We start from the raw sequence: 25511 nt of genomic DNA, 5'->3' as shown, positions 1-25511 counted from the left end.
GTTGAGTTCTTTGCATGTAGCAATGATGTTTTATGTCGGTGGGTCGCAGCACGCACCAGCTGTGGGAAAGGAGAATGAGGTTCCTCTCTTGCACAGATGCAGTGCATTGTGACGCTGTGCATGCTTTACTCAGAAGTAAGACTCGGGACTACTTCTTTCTGGAAACTAGTGCTTTAGAGCAGAGTCGCTCAGCTGTTGCAGCTTTCTGGGACTGCAACAGGTTGAACTGGGCTTTGAGAGTCCCCGCGATCCGCAGATCGCAGGGTTGGAAGGCGGCGGAGCCCGTGTGGGTTCTTGTCGCTGCCTAAACCAGGTCATTTTTTATCTTCTATCATAATTATTACTTGCTTCAGTTAGGTGACCGTTCCAGTGGATTCCGGAGCATTTCTTAAGAAAACCGGCACACCATGTTTTGAAGCCAGAGAAAGAAGTGGTGGTGGTGGGGAAGACTCTTGGCAATTATAACCACGTCAGCTCTCCGAAGAAACTAGATTAGATTGAAGGGCTGGGGAGGGGCGAATCGGTGCAGCTAGATTCTGTGCCTGTTTACTTCTGGGTAAGTCCTGTTGAATCCAGTAAGGCCGACTTCCAAGTATGGGCAGAAGGCTGCAGCTTGATCAGCTTCCCTTTCCCCAGAAGTGATCCCCTAAAGTTCCAGTAGCCAAAACCAGTTGCTGCTTTGTTGTACATTTTGCTGGTTCCTGAGACATCTTTTTGTTTTGCTGGTTTGTTTTGAACCATACCTTTAAAAAGAAGCCTATGTGCTGAAGGTGATCTATGGTATCATTTGGAAGGCAGGTGGTTGCAAGCAGACAAAGTAATAGAACAGGGATTGCTTTCGACAGCAAGACATCCATTTTGTCTGGTCCCCCTGTGAACCTGTGTCTTAAGAGATGCTTAGCCAATGAAATGACACTACTGACAGGCAAATGAAATGACACAAACTTGCATTTGTCTGGCAAAACAGTGTCTTGGGGAAGAGTTCAGAACAGCCACTATGGGTGTGATTTCACTGAATATATTTTAAAAACTTTATTATGCTCCTCTGCTGAGAGAGATGCATTCTTGAAAACTTTGGAAGGGCATATTGTATGGACGGGCTTCAAAGGTCCACTCTAAGTGGATCCTGTCTCTTGCCCTTTCCTTTTTCCCCAGCCCCATTTCCTCAAACCAAATGCTTCTTGCTTTTGAGGCCAGATCAGGATGAATGCTTGCCTTTGGGGAGATGGAAGAATGTACCCAAACTGTCCAAATCAAGTATCAGTGGAAGACCCAGAAGCAGGATCTAGGCTGTTTCCAGCTGCCATGTAAGCATCTGCCTTGAAAGAACCATGAGATCGTTCAGTGGGTTTTCTACGCAAATTCCTCCACATCTAAAAACATTCCTATTTTGTCTGAATTGTGCTGAGCTGTCCATCAGTGATTTGGCTAATATATATGTAAAGTCATGAACTGGACTTTTTAAAATGTGATTTTTAAAGAGCTGTGCAAGTATTCTTTTTTCAGCCATATCACTACCATCAGCAATGCATAAGAGGACAAGAGAGTACCCTTCCTTGCTGTTGCAGCCACAATCCCAAACTAACCTTTTTCTGCCCCAGTAGTATTGGGTATGCTGTAAAATCCATCTTCCCTTTGCCTTTATTTGTGCTAGGCTTACAGTGAAAATGGTGTTTATTGAAGGAAGGAGAATATGATCAGCTGTGAGGTCATTTGTTTGAAGTAATATTAAAAAAAACCTTTAGACTTATCCTCTAGAAGTCAAGTTAAATGGTGAGTATTGGGTAACAAGTTTGTCCGTGCTCCAACTAAATAGTACCTGACTGTAACCTGGAAGTGACAGTTCCTGTATACCGTAATTAATAAACCTGGGTTTAATTTGCTTAGGGCATCTACATTTAGCATGAACAAATTAATTTCTGTATCGCAGTGGGATTCTGTCCGAAACAGACCCTTGTAGTTGTGGTCATTAATCTTACTTAATTGCCGTTATGGAGGTATGCTTATTGCTGCCATCTTAGTAGCTGTCCACTTACTTAACTTCAGTTGAAGTTTCATTGGAATTACATTTTTAAACCCATTTTGTGCATCTGTTAGGATCAGCTATTTAATAAGCAGTTGACGGTCCTGGTTGTCATTTGCTGGTGAGTAAAAGATTGAGATTGTGGGCTGCCGTCTTGCACTGCAGAAAAGCTGACCTCTTTAGCAACATGTTTTGGCCAGGCAAAGGCTGTTGGTGTTCAGAGTTTAGCTGTAAGGACATTTGTACCCCGGAGCAGTGGTCTTCAGCCTTCCTAAGCCAGGGAGCTACAAAAAAGTGATAGGATGCTGCGTGTCATCAAAGCCATGTGCCACGAAGAGGGGGAGGCAGAGTTAATGTGTTTGCTGATGCCAAGGCTAGGACTGTGGGCAGCTGACTAAGACAGCCAGGGACAGGAAACCCAAGCCAAGCACCAGGGTGAAGAACAAGCCAAGGGTTAAAGCCATGGAGGTTTCTTCAAAGAGTGACCTTTCCATACTGTGTGCATACAAAGAAAGGCGAGAGGTATGGTTCTTGCACCCTGTGCATCTGTGCTATTAGCATGTCTTTCCAGAGGGCAGCCCTCATAGTGACGACATCATAGGTGCCTGTGACTAGCTTAGAGTCCGGGCTGATGGAGGCACCTGATGGGTTGAAGACCCCTGCCCTCAGGAGAGTCAGTAGCAGAATCTGCCTAACGTTCAGTTGATCTTATTGAATATTTGTGCATAAGTGTAGGATTTTTAAGGAATGTCTTATATTGTTTTTTGAGGCAAAGTTACAGTGCCATCCTCAGCTGCGTTACACCTTTTTAGGTCCATTGACTTCCGTACACTTAGAAGGTTTTAGCCCTGCTTTTGATTTCTGCTGTTGGCATACTTAGTAACCAATTTATAAAAGTCTGATCTTCCTGTTCCCAGTCTCTAACATATTACCTTAATTTATAAAGAGAACAATTGGAGACTGATGGCTTTCTTGGAAAGGTGTAAGGTGCATGTGGTTGCTTTGTGAGGTACGCTTCCCACCCCCCTAAGTATTTCAGGAGATGGTCTGTGATTTTTTAAAACAAGTTTCCCCAACATTCCCCCCCCCCCCCCGCTTTTCATTTTATACTTTCTGTATCTTCCTTTTGCTATGAATCTGCCTTCTTAAAGGAGAGACTGGGAGAGAACCGGAAGAGGCTAGTTAGACCAGCTGTACTGCAAGCTCCTGGGCCCTTCAACCAGATGCTAACTGCTTGACCCAGGTGCAGATTTGTACTTAGTCCATTTCCTGTTGCCTTCAGCCTTTGAATGGATTGGCAGGGGCCGTAAGAACCCTCCTCTCTTTTTATATACTTGGAGATCTTCTCTCAAATGATGGCCAGTGCATTCTGAAAATCTTGCTACTTTTTAGAAATTAAATTTGGTTGACCTCTCAACATGTATGTTTTTAAAGTTGGAAAAGAAATAGTTTGAAATGTGGCTAGCCATAGAAGTGCTCCAAAGTGCTACAAATGAGCCCCCTTGCCCAGATTGCCCGGAGGCATGGGCTGGGATGTCATCAATATGCAGATGACACCCAGCTCTATCTGATGCTGGGTGGCCAGTCAGACTCCACCCCAGAAGATCTATACCGGGCGTTACAAGCCTTGGCTGGTTGGCTCAGGCTGAGCCGACTGACGCTAAACCTGGCAAAGACGGAGGTCCTGGGCCTGAGTCGCGCCGGGTTGGGGATCCCTCTCCCGACCTTTGATGGGGCGCCTTTGATGGTAGCGTTGGAGGTTAGGAGTTTGGGAGTGCACCTGGACTCCCCACTAACTGTGGAGGCCCAGGTGGCAGCCACTGCCAGGTCGGCCTTTTACTATCTCAGGCTGGCTCAGTAGTTGGTCCCTTTCCTTGACCGCAATGACCTGGCTACAGTGATCCACGCGACAGTCACCTTGAGGTTAGACTACTGTAATGCTCTCTACGTGGGGCTGCCTTTGTCGCAAATCCGGAAGCTGCAGCTAGTGCAGAATGCTTCAGCCAGGCTCCTGATGTGTCTCCCCAGGCGGGAGCATATCCGACCTGTGCTGAAAGTGCTGCACTGGCTGCCAATAGCATACTGGATTCGCTTCAAAGTGCTGGTTATTACCTTTAAAGCCCTATACAGCCAGGGTCCGACATACCTGAGGGACCGCCTCTCCCCATATATTCCCCCAAGGGCACTACGGTTGGGGACACAACATCTGCTGGTGATTCCAGGCCCTAAAGAGGCCAGGCTTGCAGTTACTAGGGCAAAAACCTTTTCGGTGGTGGCTCCTATCTGGTGGAATGAGCTTCCGGAGGGGATCAGGGCCCTGTGGGACCTTATGCAGTTCCGCAGGGCCTGCAAGATGGAGCTCTTCCGCCAGGCTTATGAATAGGAGCTGCCACTACCACCACCACCACCGAGCTTGGAACAACAGGGTGCAGGAGTGGCCCCAAGATCAATCACACTGTGGTAATACGACGTGTGGGCGCCACTGAGTTTAAGACCTGGTTCTGGATACCATCCCCACCATCTTTAAACTGAATATTATGATCAGCTTGAAGCACTTTATTTGTATATTAAAAATGTTGTTTTGGTCTGTTTTTACTATGTTTTTATATTGGCACGTGTGCCCTTGTGTTAGCCGCCCTGAGTCACACTTGAGGGAAGGGCAGCCTATAAATCGAAATAAATAAATAAATACGAATGTTTATCAATTATGAATAAAGTTTCTTCCTGGGTTTGTCTCTGTGTTTTGGCAACTGGCTAATGGGAATTTGTGGGAATTCCTGTAACTTTTCAAGTTTAGGTATTTATGTAGCATTTTGTCTTGAGTATCTGCACCGTAGAAATTGTCCCACAGTAATCCTGTTTCAATTGTAGCATTAGAACAGAGGTTTGGCCCTGACAAAGATATTTAAACTAATATTAAAGCTAATATTAAATGGTAAAGATTCAGATGGGTAGCCATGTTGATCTGAGCATCAGAACAAAATTTGAGTCCAGTGGCACCTTTAAGACCCACAAAGCTTTCGTACATTCACACAAAAGCTTATACCCAGAATAAAACTTTGTGGGTCTTAAGGGTGTCACTGGCCTCAAACTTTGTTCCATTAAATAGTGAAGTAGTACATCTCCTGGACTGTACCACCTGAGACTGCAGAAAGGGGGTTTCATTATTGATTGTTCCTCATGTATTCATTATGGATTCCTTCTATTGTCTGTCAGAGAAAAAAGCATCTAGACTGGCATTTTCCCTGACATGCTACTGTTCTATATGTGGGGATTGCTTTAATGGGCAGGCATTCAAACATTTTTTTCTATTCCTCCGCTTTACCCACACTTGCATCCTTAAGTGGTCCAGAAGCATTTAGCCATGCAATAAGTTTTTTGTGTACCTTGGACCTGAGCTTGTGAGAACCTCTTGCTCTTAGGGTAGGGGTGATGTAGAACCTGAGAAACATTGGCAAAGACAGCTGACTCTGTAGGAAGGCATGTTGCCCATTTTCTCTCCCATCTTCAGGGAAGATGAATGCTCTAGGCTGACCACAGGAATACTGTGAACAATAAGGATCTCCTCTGTACCAAATATGGACGCTGCGCTTTCAGGGCCTAACTACATGTAAGGTTTCCCTTGGGGGAAGTTTGTGGATCGGATGTAGAAGTGTATTCCGAAGTTCTGAGCTGCTCAGGTGTGTGTGGGCCCAATGCTGATTGCGACTGTGGTAGGCAGAGAGGTGCTTTCGACTTGTCCTTTTCTTCACCTGAAATGTCTTGGGGAAGTTCTGTTTACCACATTGGGGGCTGCACATGTACTGATGAGCTAAACAGATTTTCCATTTTTATACTAGGGTGAATAGCACCTCCTCCCCGGCCATTTCACATTGGGAGAACAACCTAAATTTCCTCTCCTTGTATGTCTTGGTTCTGATCCGTGTCTATTTATTAATTATATTGTTTAGTTGCTGGTCACCCAAAGGGTCTCATAGCAACTTACAACACTAAAACCAATAAGGTAAAAACAACATAAAAACAAATGTAAAATATTACCATTTAAATATTAAACTAGTAATATGTGGCTGTCACCATACCAGTAATAAAAACAACCCAAACATGTGGTTACCCTCCAAAGACCAACCTAAACGATTCAGCCTTGCATGCCCTGAGGAAACTAAACCAGTCTGGCATGGAATGTGTGTCATCCAAGAGTGCATTCTACAACGTAGGGGCCACAGCTAAGAAGGCCCCTCCCCTGGTGACAGCTGAGCCATCCTGGAGCCAGGGACCTTCAAGAGGCCCCTAGAGGCTGACCAATGGGAGCATGAGTGGGGAGGGTTGTAATGGGAAAGGCGGTCCCGTAGGTATGAGGGTATCAGAGAGTTAAGGGCTTTAAAACGCTTGTGAAGCATGGAACTTCAGAACACTGCCCTCCCCCGATGGGTAACAAAATAATGAATGTATTTACTGCATTGTGCCCAGGTGAAACTTACTACAATGGTGCTTGTAAAAATTCCCAGTTACTCAAGAAACACCCTGTTCTGCTCTAGTGCACCCCCCAGCCTTTACCCCATTTCATGTTACTATTTAAGTGTCAATATCTTGCAAGTTCTTTATGCTAATTTCTGTGTTTGCCACATGGGGTATTTGCACTGCATGTCTAGCAAGGAGGGCTGCTATTTTTATGCTGCAGGAGATGGCTGTCCCTTGAGAACCGTGTCTGCGCTCATCTCCTCTTTTTTGACATAGCTGCCTTGTATGAACGGAGGTCTTTAGCTGTATTTCAACCTGTAAACCATCTGTGAAGGTTACCCAATCTAAAAGCTAGTTCTCAGATTCATCAAGCCAAAAGTACTCTGTGTGGTGTGGAGCAAACCCATATGTGTGCACACAACTGCATATACTGTAAAGTCTGTGGTGGGTATGCATGTATGTGCTACTTGCTTAAGATGTTATAGTGTATGTGTGCTCATATGGCATTTGGGGCTTGGTAAGTTTGCCCATCTCCCTCTTTTCCCCCTTGCTTTCTTCTGTAGCATACAGGAAGCCTTCCCTAGGCAAATAAATTGGCTTTTCATTTTCTTAACAAAAGCTTCCTTGCCAAGTACACGGAGGAGTAGCATTAAATGTCCCTTTCCTTCCAGCTTTTAGGATATTCGTGAACATTCCCTGGCAGCATAGCAGCCCAGCCAGTGGCTCCAGAAGCTTGCAGAGAACAGGCAGTTTTTAAGCTTATGTTTTTCAGACTGATCTTTCTCTAATGATTTCTGTCATTTCTTGCAAGGACGTTTGTGATTCCATGTGATTGGAAATTTATTGACACATGCATTTGCAGGTGGGGGGGGGATGAGAAATTTGGCTTGCCCATAGTTGTACAAGAGCTTGATAGAGGCTTTGTGCAGAACTTGATGATTGCATTGGTGTGAGAACAGCAGTGCACTCTGAACCTGGATAAGCCCTTCTTGACAGAGAAAAAAGTCTAGAGCAGGGGTGGCCAAACTGCGGCTCAGGAGCTGCATGTGGCTCTTTCATACACATTGTATGGCTCCCAGCAGGGCGGCTGGGGAAGTAAAAGGGAGGCATGCCTCCCCGATCAGTCTTCCCTTCCCCAGCCAGTGTTCTCCTCCCTGAGTAGACTTGAGATGGGGGGGGGGGAGCAGAGAAAGAAAGCAACTTTAAATGTATTCTTAAACCCCACTCCCTTTGCCGGCCAGCTTGGGGAAGGCATTTGTCTCTTTAAATCCCTTCTCCAAGCCAGCTAGGCGTGGGGGTCTTGGAAGATGCATTTAAAGTTAAAGTTGCTTTTTTCCCACCTCTCCCTCCCTCTCCCTCCCCCAATCTATTTGCTTTCTTTCCACTTTCTTTCTAACTTTCTTTCTCTCTTTCTTCCCTCTCTCTCCATCTAAAATTAAATATCATTATCAATATCTGCTTTTACCTCTTTTGTTTTTATTTTTGGCAGTGGGTTATATTTGTTCATGTCTTGTGGCTCTCAAACATCTGATGTTTATTCTGTGTGGCTCTTACGTTAAGCAAGTTAGACCACCCCTGGTCTAGAGAACTGCTCTCATCTCTGTATGTTCCTTACCAACTACGAATAGATTGGTCAATAGACTGGAGGAACAAACTTTGTGCTATCACTTCACGTACTCCAGACTGAGGTGAGCCTTGCTGTTGAAAGCAGGTTCTAGGTCTATGCCTGGTGAGAGATGACTTATAGGGATGCCGTTTTGAACCTTTGGAGGTGCGTGGGGAAGGTTCCTAACAAGGTGCACATTTACATGACATTGCAAAAAAGTGGATTATTTTAAGAGCGTTTGTTGTGGCTGCAGCTTATACTTCTTAATAACTGCAGCAAAGGCAAACACAGACATATCAGCCTACACCTTGAACTACTTTAAAGGGTTTTACCGTGTGTACATAAGTGATTTACAGGATTTGACAATATGTGTGGAACTAGTGAGTCTAGCCACAGAGCTGGGCTTTTAGTGACATATTTGTTGCTCTTTGCCAGACTTTGGAGAAATTCAGGGACGGCACAGGGCTCATCCTACTTCTGACTTTCTCCGAACCCTTTTGTGAATTGAGGCACCCTATCCTGAGTTCTCTACCTGAGTCAGAGGAATGAGGGGTACAGGGTTAGTCTCTTGCACATGATCCAGAGTAATGCACCTCTTTTTGAGTTGTCCGTGATGCATGGAGAATTCAGGGCAGGGGGGATATCTATGTCGGACTCCTGGGGGAGGGAAAGGCAGAAGATGCAAGAGTTGAATCTCATTCTTTCATTCTATCTTGCCCTTTCTCCATGCAGCCTGTGGTGGTGTACATGGCTTTCCTCTCCTCCATTTATCTTTCCAACAATCCTGTGGGGTTGGTTGAGCTTATAGAGGTTGACTGGCCCAAAGCTGCAAAGTGTGCTTCATTGCTGAGTAGGGATTTGACCCTCCTCCAGTGCTAGTCTGACACTGCAACCATCATATCACCCTGGCCGTCATAAATGTATGGTCACTCCCCAGCAAACTAACAACCATTTCTGTGGACATCTCTCTTGTTGACGTGTGCTCTTATATGATAAAGGTGTTAACTGCCTTTTGTGGAATATTTTATTTATTACAGTATGAGATGAAAGCTGCATCTCTCTCTGAAATAAAACTTGGCTTTGAAGGGATTGTTTTCCTATTTGCTTTTTGTAAAGTATAGCAAAACCCTTCTGTGGGACCATAACATTTAATTTTATGAGCTCAGTTTCACTAATGAATTTCTAATTCCTCCTAAATGCAATGAGTGGCCGTTCAGTTTCCTCCCATCAGATATGAAATGAGGTCAGTTCTTGTTATGATCATCAAGATATGGGCCTATTCATAAATGTGAAATTAATTAGATACATAAGTTGCCCTTTGGGGGTCAGACTGGTAGTTCACCACGGTTGAATAATATTGTGCTCTGGCCAGCCCAGCTATCGCATCCTGACAATTTCCGGTTTTATTTGCCAAATGCATTCGACAAACACAATTTAGATAAAACTAATTGGAAAGCTGATGTACCAAGAAAAACGGTTGTGCACATGGCTGTTACATCCAAGTGTGCCTTTCTGCCATCCCTTCCTTCCTTTTGTTTGGCAACGTTATATTATGACTAGTTGACCTCTGGATGGTCCTGATCTGGATGGCCTTGGGAAGGTCTGTCCTGCCATGTCTTGGAAGCTGAGCAGGGTTGGCCCTGGTTAGTGTTTGGATGGGAGACCACTAGGGAAGACAAGGGTTGCTACACAGAGCCAGGCACAAAACCAAACAAGGAGTAGGAAAACCAACATACAACAAATACCGTGCACAGATGATTATAACATATCATAAATAATTTTATATTTTTGAAAAATATTTTTACAATATTTTTTCATATATAATAAATCATCTTAATCACAATTCACAATATAGGAGATATCAAAAATATCAAATATCATCTCCATAGAATCTCAAAAGATATTGTACAACCTTATAATTAATAATAGTCCTCCTCTGTTAAATAATTTATTTATTTTATTAATTAAATAAATTAATTAAATAAAAGTTTCAAAAGGGAGGGCTCCTTTTATATATGAAAAATTATTGTAAAAATATTTTTCAAAAAATATAGAAGTATTTATGATATGTTATAATCATCTGTACACAGAGCCAGGCAGCAGCAAGCCTGTGTTCGTTTTTTGCCTTGAGAATAGTCAGCTGCAACTTAACAGCACTTTCCTCCACCACCAATAGAGATGACGGGGAAGTGGTAGCAGCACAGTCCACAGCAGAACTGAAGGTGCTCTATTTCTACTAACTATAACAGCATTCAGACTTCCAAAGTATCAAATGAGCATCTGGCAAATGATGTTGTTTTCCTTGCAGACTGGAGCAGGAGACTGAATGATTGAGAGTTCAGAGTGTCTGTGTGGTACACAGGGATGGGAAACTTTGTGTTCACCTTGTTCTACCACAGAGCTGATAAGCATCCAGCCCTTTTGTATCTAGGGGAACTTTAGCAGTGTGGATGATTCCCCCTTTCGTTTCCTTGCTGAGTGGAGAATGAAAACCTACATTATAACACTCTGTAGTGGTCTTCATTCAGTTGGATGATCTTACAAATAGTTAACCAAATTGAAATAAATTGCAGTGAGTAGCCTTACCATTTGTAATTATTTGTGCGGCTGAGGAGTCCATAAGCCTTTATACAATGGATTTCACTTGGGGCTTGGTGTGTGACGTTATTCTGGATGGTAGAATGAGACAAGGTACAATCGTACACAAGGAATGGCTGGGCCGCTGTTGCAATATTTGGAACTGAAAGCTGATATTTATCATAAAATAAAACACAGTTATAGGTTTAGAACTGTGTCGTATACTTTCTGCAGCAAGAAAACGTAAGCTAAGCTGAAAAATAAAATTCATTGTGCAGTGATCCCACAGGTGATCTCAGCATCAGTATTGCTTGAAGCTTTTTCTGAAAATAATTTTGATTTTGAGGGGGTGGCACATGTGGGATAGTATTTGGCCAGTGAACTTATGTGCCAATTGCTTTCTTTTCACCTTATTTATTATTTACTAGAACATTTATATGCCACCTTTCCTTGTGTTTCAAGGTATCTTGCAATGAAAGTTAAAAACATTCCAGTTAAAATCAGAATACCCCCCCCAATCTTTCTCTCTCTCCTTCCCTTAAAAGAGGACTGCCACTGAGACCCTCTCAAAAGCCCTGGCAAACAGGCACAGTACCTCCTGAAGATCTCCAAGGAGGGGGCTCTCCTCACCTCTTCAGGGACCCCATTCCACAGAGCAGGAGCCATTACGGAAAAGGCCTGGGCTCTGGGCGATGTCAGATTTGCTGCTTCATGGTGGGATAGCCAGTAAATAGCTGCCTGAAGTCCATGCAGAGGGACATATGGAAGGAGATAGTTCTTCAGATATGTGGGTCCCAGGTTGTTAAGAACATCATGCATAGTTGCAGCATGCTAACACTAATGCTGCTCAGTGGATAACTACTATGGGAAATACTATGGGAATGCTGTATAAAATTCTGGTTTACCTTGGCTCAGAAATGATATTGCAGAGTTGAAGAAAGTACAGGAATGGGGAAGCAAGGTGGTCAAGGCATTGGAGCACCTTTCCTTTTAGGAAAGGCAGAATTATTTATTTACTATTTTTATTAATTTGATTTATACCCCGCCCTCCCCGTGAACGGGCTCAGGGCAGCTTACAACAGTCGCCCAATTGCCAATAAAAACCGACAAAACAATATACAACATTCATAATAAGTTAAAACATAAAATCATAAGGTGCTAAAATCTGTTAGAAAAGAGCTTGCTACAGCACTGATCGATCCAGTGTGTGCGCACTGAATCCCATGGGTGTGAATGCATAGATGACCACTCGAAGATCACCAGTTACTGGTAAGCAACCTGCTTTTCTTTGCTTATGATGGCGTATTAAGACGTCTCCAACAACTAGATTCCAGCTCAGTGTTGTTCTGAGTCGCTCGATGTAACGGGCTAGATGTTGGGCCGGGCTCATTGTTGGTAGTGGTGGGGGCAGCTCCTAATTGGTGGAAGAGCTCCGTCTTGGAGGCCCTGCGGAACTGCAAAAGATCCCGCAGGGCCCTGATCTCCTCTGGGAGCTCATTCCACCAGTAAGGAGCTGCCACTGAGAAAGCCCTGGCCCTCATCACGGCGAGCCTAGCCTCTTTGGGGCCCGGCAGGGTCAAGCAATTCTGTGACCCTGGCCTCAGTGCTCTCTGGGGTATATGTGGGGAAAGGCGGTCCCTCAGGTATGTTGGACCCTGGCCATATAGGGCTTTAAAGGTAAGCACCAGCACCTTGAAACGGATTCAGTATGCTATTGGCAGTCAGTGCAGGGCCTTCAACGCAGGCTGGATATGTTCCCGTCTAGGTAAGCCCATCAACAGCCTAGCCATGGAGTTCTGCACTAGCTGCAGCCTCTGAATTTGCAACAAGGGCAGCCCCATGTAGACAGCATTGTAGTAGTCTAGTCTCGAGGTGACCGTCGCATGGATCACTGTGGCCAGGTCGTTGCGGTCGAGGAAGGGAACCAACTGCCTAATCAGCCGAAGATGGTAAAAGGCCGACTTGGCAGTGGCTGCTACCTGGGCCTCCATTGCTAAGGAGTGGTCCAGGAGCACACCCAAACTGTAACCTCTGGCGCTGGCACCAACGGTGCCCCACCAAAGGCCAGGAGTGCGGTCCCCACCTGCGCACTGCCCCGGCCCACACACAGGACCTCCGTCTCTGCCAGATTCAGTTTTAGGCGACTCAGCCTAAGTCAACCAGCCACAGCCTGTAACGCACGGTCCAGATCTCCAAGACTGGAGTTTGACCGGCCGCCCAGCATCAGATAGAGCTGGGTGTCATCAGCGTACTGATGGCACCCCAGCCCATAACTCCCCCACCAAGGGGGCGCATATAGATGTTATGTCCTGGGACTTCTTAGTTTAGAAAAAATACAGTGGGTTTGAAAACTTGGTAGACTCCGGAATGGCAAATCAGGAATGGGAAGACTTGCCCAGTGGAGTAAATCGAAATGATGTTATAATGCTAGAACTCAGGGGCACCCAGTGAAGGTCACTGGCAGTAGGTGAGGACAATCTAAAGTAAATACTTAGTTACTTAACAAGTATTTAAATTGTGGAAATTGTTGCCAGCACATGTAGTGATGGTAATCAGCATAGCCATACAGATTCATGGAGTCTAGCTCCATCATTATCTGCTAGACAGGGTAAGTAAGGAGAATTATCACATTCAGAAGCAATAAACCTTTGAAACCCATTGCTAAGTGGCAACATCGAGGAGAGTATCTTGGCTTCTCTGCCCTGTTTGTTGGTCTTCTGGAGTGACTGGTTGGCAGCTGTGTGAAGCAGTATGCTGGACCAGATGGACTACTGACCTGATCCAGCAGGGCACTTATATTCTAAGGAAAGAAACAACACACCAATATAATTTTGGCATGGAAAATGGATCTTGGCTTGGAATATGTGCTGCTTTTCAGGAAACTCTTTGAAAGATGGGCAGGTCCAAGCCTACCTTGCTTGAGCTGCTGTGGCTCTCTCTATTTAAGGCACAAGTACAATATCATGGAAAAAATAAGGTGATGTCAGATACAGAACAGAACACATTAGGAATTTCTAGCAGCTGGTTCAGGGGGAAAAGTCTGAAAAATTATTTCTGGAGAACCCAAGGTTATTTGTATGATTCCAGCTAAATATCCAATTTATTATTTCACTCACTTCTCTGCTAAAAAGTGAAATAAAGAAATATCTGATTTCTTTCTCTCATGTACAGTTCCATTCATTGGAGATCTATCTGAGCCGCTTATAGCTTTAAGTAGTGCCGGATTGCAAACTGAGGTACTTCTGAAATTGTTCATTTAGCAGCTTAATTTTATGGCACTGTTACCTCAGTATTAATGTGCAGTCCTAATCAGAGTTACACCCTTCTAAACCCATTGAGGCTGCTTAGGGTTGCACTGTATGCCAAGTAGCCTTTGAAAATTAAAAAGTGTATTGATTTTTTATGTGAGATACCCAGGTGTTCTGAACCTAACTTGTTATGCTGTGCAACCTTGGCAGCATTTGCTATTACAAAAAAAAAGAAAGAAAGAAAAATGGGGAGTCTGGGGAGACAAGAACAGCATATACAGATTTGTTTTCGGTAGTTTGACAGGTAATGCAAAGAAGGTTGTAGTTTGTTTGAATTGCAGGTTGGTGCCTTAACAATAGCACAATTGCAATTTCTTTGAATAACAGTATTGCCAATATTGGCAAGTTTCAGTTGTACTGATGGGGGTAGCATCCTCTATGTCTGCAAGGCAAAACATGTAGTTGAAATACCAAGAGAACTCTTATCCAGTAAGTACAGCAGAGTGAACTTCTTGTTGCATGACCCACCTTGTCTTTCCTGTCCAATGTTTATCTTATAACCAGGAAGTTAGCTGCAAGCAGGAAAGGGACTATTGTTAAGCTGTTAGAAGGCATTTCAGGAATTTTACAAGTGAAGGTGCACTAGAGAAGTTGTATTATACTGCAGGTTACGCTGCAGAAGAAAGAAGGAAGTAATGTGCATTAGGAGCATATGTTGAGGTTTTGTTCAAATATATATCAAAGTTACCAACTTTGGGCTATCACTTTTTTTAACCTTCTGGGTATGTGCATGTAGCAGTGAAGTGTGCTTAACTTTGGTAGATATGGTGACTGGTGTGTGGGTTCAGAAGCTTGGGTGGGGTGTATTTCTGTCTTCTGTATCTGACACCTTTGCATGGAAGAAATGGATTTGAGAACTAGAGAGTGTTTATCTTATTTCTGGCAAACATTCAGAAAAGTCAGATGCATTGTACTTACGGGGTATGATCCTTCCTTGGATGAAAAGGATCCTCATAGGACACTGAGCCCTTCCCTTTTTCCCTACCATATAGGTCTATGCATCTTAACAGGAATGGAGTACTTCCTGTATGGCCATCCAGACCTTCTTTACATTGTCAAGGTAGAATAGGATTGCCAGCTTTGGGTTGGGAAATTCCTAGAGATTTTGGGGTGGAGGGACCTCAGCAGGGTATAGTGCCATAGAGTCCACCCTCCAAAGCAGCCATTTCCCCCAGAGGAACTGATTGTTGTAGTCTGGAGATCGGTTGAAATTCTGGGAGATTTCTAGGCCCCTCCCAGAGGTTGGCAACCCTTAGGTCGAATATGGTATCCATGCACTGGCGCAAGAGTTTTGTTTCCATTTTTTAACCTATTCAGTAATGTTTAATTAAAAGCAAAACCTTATCACATAGAGGGGGAAAATATACTAAAATATGCTAACACAAATTTCTACGATTTCCTAAACTGTCTCTGCAAGAGCATGCAGCATTAGGCTATACAAATGGGTATCCTAGACTGCTTCTGTAAATAAAACCGTGCCCCATATTACTAGTGCTAATACATGACTATCCATCACAACAATCATTCATGATATAGACAGAAATTTGGCTTCATAGTATTGGGCACCAGGAAGTGAATTTTAATGCAGGTAACACTGTGAAATTAACTTCTGGGATCAAACCAGTTGCTGCAAATCTAAGAAACTCTCCTGTGGTTTAGTAGGTAAAAATTAAAAACACCCTTGGTTTCTGTGTTTCCCTTGTGTTAATCATTTAAGCATCCTGTGGTGTATGCAATTCAGAAACCAAATTAATGCTCCAATCCTCAGTCTTTTGTGTTAGAAGTAAGTCTTGAGAGTAGCTCTAGAGTTGATGTGTTTTGCAGTTAAAGTATGAGACTAGGATATGGTCTGGGTGATGAAGGTCCAAATCCCTATTCTGCCTTGGAAGCTTGCTGGGTAACCTTGGACAAATCATTCTTTTTCAGCCTAACCTACCCCACAGGGTGGTTGTGAGGATAAAATGGAGAAGGGAATGTTGTAAGCTGCTTTGAGTATGCTTGGGTTGGGAAGGCAGGGTATAAGTATCTAAATAAATCTTAATGTAATAAATATTTAAGGGACAGAATTATGAAACCAGATTGTGAGTCATAGCAACATTTTAAATTTAGTTCACAAGATAGTGTGGCATTATTGTAAAATAACTATTTTATCTCTCAATTGTACTTTTATCCAGTCGTTCCTCTAAAGAGCTCAAGATGATGTAGATGGGAGCTATCTCATTTAATCCATATAACAAACACTGGGAGGTAGGTGAAGCTGAAAGAGAGTTGCTTGCTGTAGCCTACCTGTTCAGCTTCATGTCTGTGTAGGGGTTTGAGTCCAGGACTGTTTCCATGCAGAGCTTGTATGCCACACTTCTTCCCAGACTGCACTGGGTTTTTTTTGCTTTGGCACAACATCATCTGCGTAGTTTCTTCAACCTTCTTTCTACAAACTTTCCTGGAAGATTGTATTTGAAGCAGGTGTAGCCAAAATGAGGACAGAATGGTTCAGGTTCTGGCCCCTGTTGCCGTTTCCTGCCCATGCACTGGCAGGCTTTTTGTTGGTATTTAAAAATCAGTGTGTCTACCTTAAATAGGGGTGCTGCTTCTGTTGGAGGGAAAGAGCACAGGGGATTGGGATAAACTCTGTAATATTTTGTTTACAGGCTGAATAGGCATTATGGAGCACATAGTCATTATTTGCTCCATCACCAATTGCTTACTCTAAAATGGAGCCAGCGTGATGTAATGGTTAAGAGAAGCAGACTCTAATCGGAGACCCAGATTGGATTCTTTGCTTCTCTATATGAAGCCCGCTGGGTAACCTTGGGGCAGTCACAGTTCTCTCAGAACCTTCTCAGCCCCACCTACTTCACAAGGTGCCTGGAAGGAGGACTGTGAAACTGGGTGGATGATTTTTCAGTGTACCTACTACTCATTAAAAAAAACCAACCTTCAAAAAACCAGCGAGCAGTGAGGAAGAGAAATGAATGGGGGGGGGGGCAGGGAAATACCCTTGGGTGAAAGCTCTGTGGCCTCTGACAATGCCTGTGCATTTGCTGTTGCAATGATAAATCCATGGAGAGTCATCCCCATGTAGAAGCATGGCAAGATCTCCAAGTCCAAGTCAGTGGAGGTTGATGCTGGGAGGCAGTGCCTTGGAAGCTCATCTAGTGACTTTATAGCAGGGCTGAAATTTTGAATGCCTTTCTCATAGCTCACTCTTTTAACCATTAAGCTGTGACAATATAATACATCAACTTAAACTTTTCATTGATAGCCAATGTCATTTTATTTTCTCTCTATATAGGTGGGAGGTAAAAAGCAAATCCACTTTAGGCATTTTAGGCAAATTATGGCAATTATCTGTATAGTGGCTTGTGGCTCTGTAGAGCTCTCAGCTGGTGCCTACTGTATCCTGAGTTCCTTCATTAATTTTTGAATTACAGATTCAAAAGCCTCATGGCAGGGTACCAAAGGCTGTTCTTCAGCATCATAAAAACCGCTCTGTTACTTTTTGACATATCAAATATGCATTAGGTCTTCAGAAATTAAGAGTGGCAGGTTCACTCTCCTTCGAGTGAAACCGAAATGGAATAGCCCTACTGTTTTGTTTGGGTTGTGAATGCTTTCTGTTGTTAGAAGTATTTATTCATTTATTTATTTACAAAATTTATACCCTGGTTTTTTTTACCTCACCAAGGCGATCAAGGGGGCTAACAGATTAAAAACATACCTAATAAAAACGTATCTTAAAAACCATTAAAACAAACAAAAAACTAACTAACTAAAGCCAAAGCTGAAATACACCTACAAAAACATAGAAACAATATTAAAACATAGGGCAGGAAGGAGGGATCACTGAGGGAATGCAAGATGAAACATAGTCTTTAGCCACTGACGGAAGATAGCAACAGAAGGGGCAGGTAAGTTCCCCTAGGGATAGAGTTCCATAGTTTTGGTGCCATGACGGAGAAGACCTTCTTCTGGATTGTCCCCTGCCTAGTCTCAGAATTCAGGGGGCACTTAAAAGGAGGGCACTGGAAGATGACCGTAGTGGTCAGGTAGGTTCGTAAGGTGGTCCTTCAGGTTTGCTCCAGTTACCTGCACAATGTACTATCAGTTTTAGTATGGAAACACAAGGTCTTCAAAAAAATTTTAAAAGTGCCTTACAATGGCATTGTATTTGTTTAGGTGGTTGTAATCTAGCCTGAACCTACATGCTGAGGCATGCTCAAAAATCAATAAATCTGTTGCTCTATCTCACCATATATAATTAAAAGCTTTAATTCTGTGGAAGGCAGAAAAGGTTCAAGGCTGTAGTTTTTACAGTGGTATGAAGTCACAATTATTATTGCTGTATTTAACAGAAGCAGAACAGAAAATCTAGCTCACAAGTAAAAGAAATAACAATCCGAATACACAAGCTGTCAATCTTTCTGTTTCAGCAAGTGGCGGAAGGGTAGCTTTTCCCAGTGGTACTTCTGCAGAATTGCTGTGTAGATGTGGCATTCAGCCCACCTGTCTCTGGTTATGATCATGCTTGATGTCTTCTGCCTTTCACTCTGTACAAGTGACAGTAATTATTTGTGTGGTCTGTATTGTGTTTACTTGCTAATAACTGAGAGACCGAGTGGTTTGGACATCCAAGTGATCTTTGAGTCTGCCACTTCATAACGATTAGTGTCTTAACAAATAGCTGCTGCACAGAATTCCCAGAAGATCATCTGCGTTATCTTTTCCAGAAGGTCGCCAGATTGCGAACACTGGATTTTTTGGAGTGACAGCATTGATAGAGCTTTCTGTATCACTGCTAATTCGAATCCGCTATTGAACAAAGATGAAACCTCTTTTGTGCATCCATGTAGATGTTTTGGAGGGCTTGGACAAGTGAGAGGTGCTGCTTGATGGCTGGTTGCAAGGATTAGAGATCCACTTTCCTTTTGTTCAGAGTTCATTTTTATACTAAACAGTCTTGAGAGTTTAGCTGTGGTTGTTATGGAAAGTGAAATTAGACACGATTTGTGTTTCAAGTTAAAGATGTTTCCCCATGTTCCCTTCATGATGAACAATTAGATTTCTGGTGTAGGTGTCTTATTGCAGTGTGGATTGAAATGCTCCCACCCCTCAAATGCTAGGGTTTGTTCATTTGAAAACTTCAGATGCCATTTGTGTTTTCAGTGGAGTGGGAGGGAAGGAGGGAGGGAGATGCCTGTGAGCTTGTTAGCCAGAGTGTGGACAGCTGCTGCTCATCAACCATTGCTGCTGGGTCATTCATTATAGGTACAGCTGTTTAGACTTCCACTGGTACTTGGGGCACAAGCCTTCAGAATTAGCCAAAGGGCCCTTGGCCTGTGGCTCTTAGCTTGTTGGTCTCACAGTCAGTGGTTTAGCTGTCTGGGGATCTGCTACCCTGGAAGTGGTGATCAAGCCATGCCACTTCAACATTTGCCATACTGAGGCAGAGAGTGCTACCCTGAGAGAAGACTGGGAACTCTGAGTGGTGGGTTCTGGGAAGGAAAGTGAGGGTGCACCACTTTGATTATTTTTCACCAGGTGAGAGCTGGGTTGTATATGTCTGTGACTTACTCAATGGAGGTGAGAAGTGGGTCTGGATTTTTGTTTCATGAATATTGGCTATGGGCAGTGCTCCCTCTAACCTGTGGAGCCTTGTGAGCAAAAATTCTACTTCGTGAGCTACTGACATTAAAGTTGTGAGTGAGCAATGTGGCTACTGCATAAATTAGTTTGCCCTGGAGCCATCCTTCCTGAGCTAAGACAAAAATCTGTGAGCTGGAGGCTAAAAAACTGAGCTAGCTCACACTAACTCAGCTTAGAGGGAACACTAGCTATGGGTGTGTCTTTACTTTTTTAGCTCTTATTTCACAGGCTCCTTTGCCTGCTGGTGGGAGAGATGTGTTTGGGGGTGTTGGGATGGGTTGAGAGATGGTGCCATGATTCGTAGTGTGTAGGTTAGGAGTGATGTAGTGGTGGGAGGAGAGCAGACCAGGAAGGGGAAGGGCAATAGACCTTTGGGTTCTGTTGCCCTATATGGCTTTTCTTCCAAAGTGATGTTAATCACATCAGCAGCCCTCAGCTGAATGCCAGGTTTGTCAAAGGAAAATAACAGCAGCCATCCAGGATTTAATCCTGGATGAGAGGGCTGACCAGGCATGTATCACTGAGACTAGGGAGTGGTTAACCTCTCCCAGCTGTGTCCTCTGGAGTTGTGTTGTGTAGTCTATAAGGGCTCTTTCCTGCTCTTATGGTGCCCCGTCAAACACACTTCCAGTTTTGAGGTTGTGTGTTTATTCCTGGGATTGAAAGACAGGATTGGGATTCTGGTGTTCTGCTCACCCTGCTGCCTAACAGTTTCTCTGCATGAGCTGACAAAGGTAGTCTTGGGGATGGTGTTGAGGACCCCTAGGATGGTTGACCTCAGGGACTGCAACCATCGTGCTGGGAGAGTTGTCTGTCCCCTTCTGTTGTCCTCTACCAGTAGGTAAAGACTTCTTTTGTCTGGTGTTCCCTCAGTGACCTCTCCTCCCTGCCCAGTGTTTTAGTTGTTTTTATGTGTCTTTTAGCTCTGGCTTTAATTGTTTGAATGGAGTGTTTTTTTTTGTTGGGCTTAATGGTTTCTACGATGTAAATACTATGAATGTATTCAATTTGTTAGCCTCCTTAGTGGCCCTTCTAAGGGCAGAAAGCCAGGGTATAAATTTTGAAAATTAAATATTCCCAGCGCATTTAGATTGGGAGTATAAAAGCTTTGCATTAAAGTCCTGAGCAGCAGGCAATTTTCTATTAAAAATACATAGATATTTATAGAGGGAGGAATTAGGAAGTATAACAGTGTATTTATAGCTGTCTCTCCCTTGTTGAAAGAGATTAAAATGTTTGTTTAAGCAATTAGACTTTCAGACAAATGCGTATCAATGTATTTAATTTAGACAGATGTTATGCCAAGTTCTCTTGCTCTAATGTGCAATTCTTGCAAATAATTATTGCTGCGATCCCTCCTGCGATTGCTTGGTAATGAACCAAGGCGGGGCAGGAGGGAGAGAAAATGCTTGGGTCTCCAGCCTTCTGACTTACCAGCAACAGTGCAGCTGAGGAATGGAACAAAATGTTTTGCCAAATCTTTTATTGTCAGTGCAGAGAGAAAGAGGGTGCTGATCCTCTTGGGGGCATCTCTTAAGGAGCTATGGAACTCAGAGAGGAGTCCTCATAAAATTCACAACTGACAGCATGCCCTTATTTGTTATGGCTGCTAACCAATGCAACATTTTTAAGTCTGTTCATAACTGTTTAATAAGTGTTACAAATTTATGTACAGTGCGGGTGCCACTTTGGAGATGCTCTGTGGGAAGAAATATGGAATATCCAACAATTTAGTGAGCAAAGGCTACCTGACTCTTGTTGCTGGAAAGGAAGGCCATCTGCTGGTTGGACTAGCAGGAATTTCCTTGTAGTTCGGTGGTATCAGGTGTTCTGAACGAGGCACACTAGTGACCTTCCATACTGCACATCTGCTTATGCCACATTGTTGGGGATGGACTTTAGGACATCAATGAATTACACTGTGTAAGGCTCTATATTTTTGTCCTAGATACCTTGCTGCTAAAATGTAAACTCTGCATTTTACAATAGCACGGGTAGCAGAGCTGCAATAAGCAAAGGAATCAGCTTGCTTTTGTGCTGGAATTGGAGATATATATTGCAGGTAAAGTGGATGTATGTGACTGAAAGTGAATTGGGAAGCATTTGTCTGCTTAAACTTCAGTTTAACAAGTCAACACAATTAATCTGTTATCAGATCTTGCTTTTGGGTGACAGCACAGATTTAGTGTAAAATAGCCTCTTGAGAAATGGCCTTTTAAAAACTTTCTTTGGAGACAAAGAGCAAACCTTAATACAGAAGATGCAAAGCTTTCTAAGACACTGTGCTGACACATAATTTAAGAGGTAAGGATAGGTTTATTGCTTCAAGTGAGTTCTGCTAAATCTAGTAGAAATCATCAATGAAATTGGATTTGCTTATTGTGAAATGTAGAAAGGACCAAGGAATATGCAGTGACGTTTAATGTTTGCAAGTGTACTTGGGCAAAATGAAGTGGCTAAAACCAGGTATTAAGGATTTTTTTTCCATGAGTGCACTCATTGCTTTGCCTACTTGAGTTGACACACTGAAGGTTCACTTTCACTGTAAACGCTACAATATTGGCACAGAGTTCTTTTTAATAGAGGTTAGTTTTGCAGATCAGTGCTGCAAAAGAGCGGGCAGCCCCAGAAATCCAGCAGAGGTGAATTTAGCAATAAATCTAGTGCTTCATGGAAACTAGGCCTAGCTAGAGTTGACAATGGATGCAGTAATAATGGTAATATGAATCCGTGTTTGGAACTCTTTCCAGAGTCAACCCTCAATTCCAATACTATATTCCTGTTACTAAAGAAATGACACAAATAATCTTTTGTTTATTTGCTCTTCTCCACCACAGAGGACCTAGTGTGAATCTCTGTGTTGGTTTATTTTATTTAGATAATGTATATTTCACTTCTCTGGAGACCTGCTAGAGCTGCATAAATAAGATTATGGCCATGCAGTTGATCTATGTTTGTAGTTTGGGTCCAAATATCCATGGTACCAAATCAGATTTATAGCTATGACCCTGGTGCATCTTCAAGCTGTGTCCCAGGGACACTTTCCCAATTTGGAAACTTAATGGTTGTTTGGTTAAATGTAGGGCTATGATATAAACAAGTGGTTTAAGAGCTCTGCTTAAGCAGTTCTTCATTGGGCTGTAATTATGGTTAGCAACATCTGGCTTTGAAGTGAGCACTTGTATATATTTAATAGTTGTAGTGCAGAAAGTGTAGGTGATACATCTCTCCCCCACGCCCCGCAAGTGTTTGACTCTTGTGTCTTTCTTGAAGAGGAGGGCATCCTTTTGAAGACTGGGTACTTTACCTGGCAATCAGTGGAGGCAGGAAGTAGAGTGCAATTCTTGTCTCCATCAGTAGGTGGCAATGGCACGGAGGAGCCAAGGGGGTAGGGTTGTCAAGTTGCAGCTAGCGACTCAGGAGAAATTGGGAAACAGGGCCTGTTGCACTGGCATTCTGACATCACTTTTGGCAAAAGGTGGAAGTTAGGTATAGATCCTCTAGAACAGGGGTGTCAAACATAAGGCCCGGGGGCCGGAACCAACCTGCCCAGGCCTCTTATTCAGCCTGCAGGCTATTGGTATGTATGCAAATGTAAGTTATTCCCCCTTTTATGGTATCCCTTGTGGAAAAAACTAGTCTTGATTAAATACATTCATTGGGGCTTTTGTGGGTTCCCCAGTAAATCAGTTGCTTTCACTGCTAGAAATCAATTGCTTTTTTTTGTATTTTATTTATTTGTTTATCAAATTTATACCCTGCCCTCCCCGCAAGCTGGCTCAGGGCGGCTTTTTTGAGTAAAATGTTGAGTAAAAATAATATTTATTGGGTTTGTTTGTGTCCTTTATAAAGTTTATATCTTTAGTATCTGGCGTGACATTTTATGGCATACATGGCCCTGTTCAACAAAGTGATATTTATTTCAGATCTGGTCCTCATAACAAATGAGTTTGACACCTCTGCTCTAGAATTTACAAGACACCCTTCCCCCCCGTCCCATTTCCTCCTGCCAATGCCTGAGGCATTAGCGGGCAAATGAGTAGGACACTAGGCATAACTAGGGATTGGTTTTTAAAAATTTGAGTGCTTTTTACATGCAACCTTCTTTATTTCTGTACCTGTCTTAAATACTTTGTCCTTACTGTCTGTATCCTTTTTAAAAGCCTTTTCTTTTTACCTTTCTGCATCTTTGTGCTTCTCATGACACTTGCCTGGATTGTGGACATGCTGGTCTGTAGCTCAGAACATGATAGGGCTGCCAACCTCCATGTGGTACCTGGAGATCTCCCACTATTACAATTGATCTCCAGATGACCAAAGTCCCTGGAGAAAATGGCTGCTCTGGAGGATGGACTGTATAGTATTATACCCTGTTCAGGTCTCTCCTCTCCCCAAACTCTGCCTTTCCAGGCTCCACGCCCCAAAACTCCAGGTATTTCCCAACCCAGAGCTGGCAACCCTAGAACATGAAGCATCAGATGCTGCCAGACTTAGATATGGCCGTGTGGGGGGGGAGGCCTATGAGGACTACATGGCCCTGTTCAACGGTGAGCGTTGTCGCCTTGTTCCCCGATGAAAAATCTTCTGAGTGCTTGGTAGCCATCGCGCAGGCCTGACGAGCACCCGGGAGGGACTTGCCTCTCGTCTTCTGGCTCCAAGCAGGAGCAAGAAGGGAAAAAATAGAGTAAAAAGTAGGGGGAGAGAGGCAGAGAGAGAGAGAGAGAGAGAGAGACAGACTCTGAGGAATAAAAGAGAGCAATATAGAGCAAAATAGAAATAATTGAAAGAGAAAGTAGATGGACAGAATCGCAGAGCTCTGTCCCTAGCTGCTACTCCCTAAGAGGCAGGGATAGAACTGAGGGGCAGGGCTATTCCCAAGGCGCCAACAGGAAGGAGAAAAAAAGTATTTCCTGCCTCCCTAAAGGAATGATGGGAATAACCCATGGAGATGTCCTCCTAACCTCAGAGGAGAAGGACCCTTCACGGTAAGTGCCAAAGGTCGTTTTCCCATTAGCTCCATAGCCTCCCCCCCTTTCCTGCCTCCTTTTCTCCTTCCCACCCACCAGCCAACCTACCTTTTATCTACTTTGGGCATCTTCAGCTTATTTTTATTTGCTTCATTCATACCCTGCCATTCTCCACAATGGGGGACCCAGACCAATTTACATCATTTTCCTCTCTTCCATTTTATCCTAATAACAATCCTGTGAGGTAGGCTGAATGTGTGTTTGGGGGGGGGAGTGGACTTTTCCCCTAGGACAAAGTTTTTGCTCTATTCATGCTGAAAGAATGCAGTCCTTTCCAGACAGGGTCCGTGATTTAATCCAGGCTCCTCGGACACATAATAATTGTGGGTGTGGTAATTCCTGAAGGATGGAGAAGGGCACTTGAAGGATTCCATCAAATGCATCAAGGCCAAGTTGGCACTGCACAGGGCTCGTGAGGCTGAACCATTTTCAGTCAGGAGTACTACAGTCACAGCCGGCTCTATCACTAGGCCAGCTAATGTCTGGCCTAGGGCGCCGGCCCATCCAGGGCGCCAACTGCCCTGCCGCCCCCCCCAAAGCCCCCCCCCCCGTCCTGTCCAAAGCCCGCCTGCCTGCTAGGCTAGCTGAGCTCGCTGCGGCGTGCGCCCGTCCTGCCCGCCCCAAGTTTCTCAGGCCCAGCTCGCCCATTGGTCCGCTGGCTGCTGCGCCTGCGCCCATCGCCAATTCGCCCCTGCCGCCCTCTGAGCCAGCCAGCGTGATTTCCATAGTCGCACAGTTTGTGAGCTGCTGGAGCGGGGGGAGGGTCTGCGGGGGGGGGAGGCTTCCATCTGGCTGCCTGCAGGCTGCAGCAAGCCTGAGAAGAAAAAGGGCCGTCGAGGCGGGGGGGGGGGGCGTCTGGTGGGGAAAAA

The 25511-nt window shown here is 43.9% G+C and overlaps 1 protein-coding gene across 2 annotated transcripts in view; it reads left to right on the top strand.

The window, feature by feature from the left end:
- The window catches only part of LOC107123229 (calcium-dependent secretion activator 2), a 656096-nt gene that overhangs the window by 581 nt on the left and 630004 nt on the right, over positions 1–25511 (top strand). The gene's annotated exons all lie outside the window — the stretch shown is intronic.

Source organism: Gekko japonicus, unplaced genomic scaffold (genome assembly GCF_001447785.1).
Source record: "Gekko japonicus isolate JY-2015 unplaced genomic scaffold, Gekko_japonicus_V1.1 scaffold943, whole genome shotgun sequence".
NCBI classification, from domain to species: Eukaryota; Metazoa; Chordata; class Lepidosauria; order Squamata; family Gekkonidae; genus Gekko; species Gekko japonicus.
The sequence above is the reverse complement of the archived record's forward strand: the minus strand, read 5'-3'. Positions and strand labels throughout refer to the sequence as shown.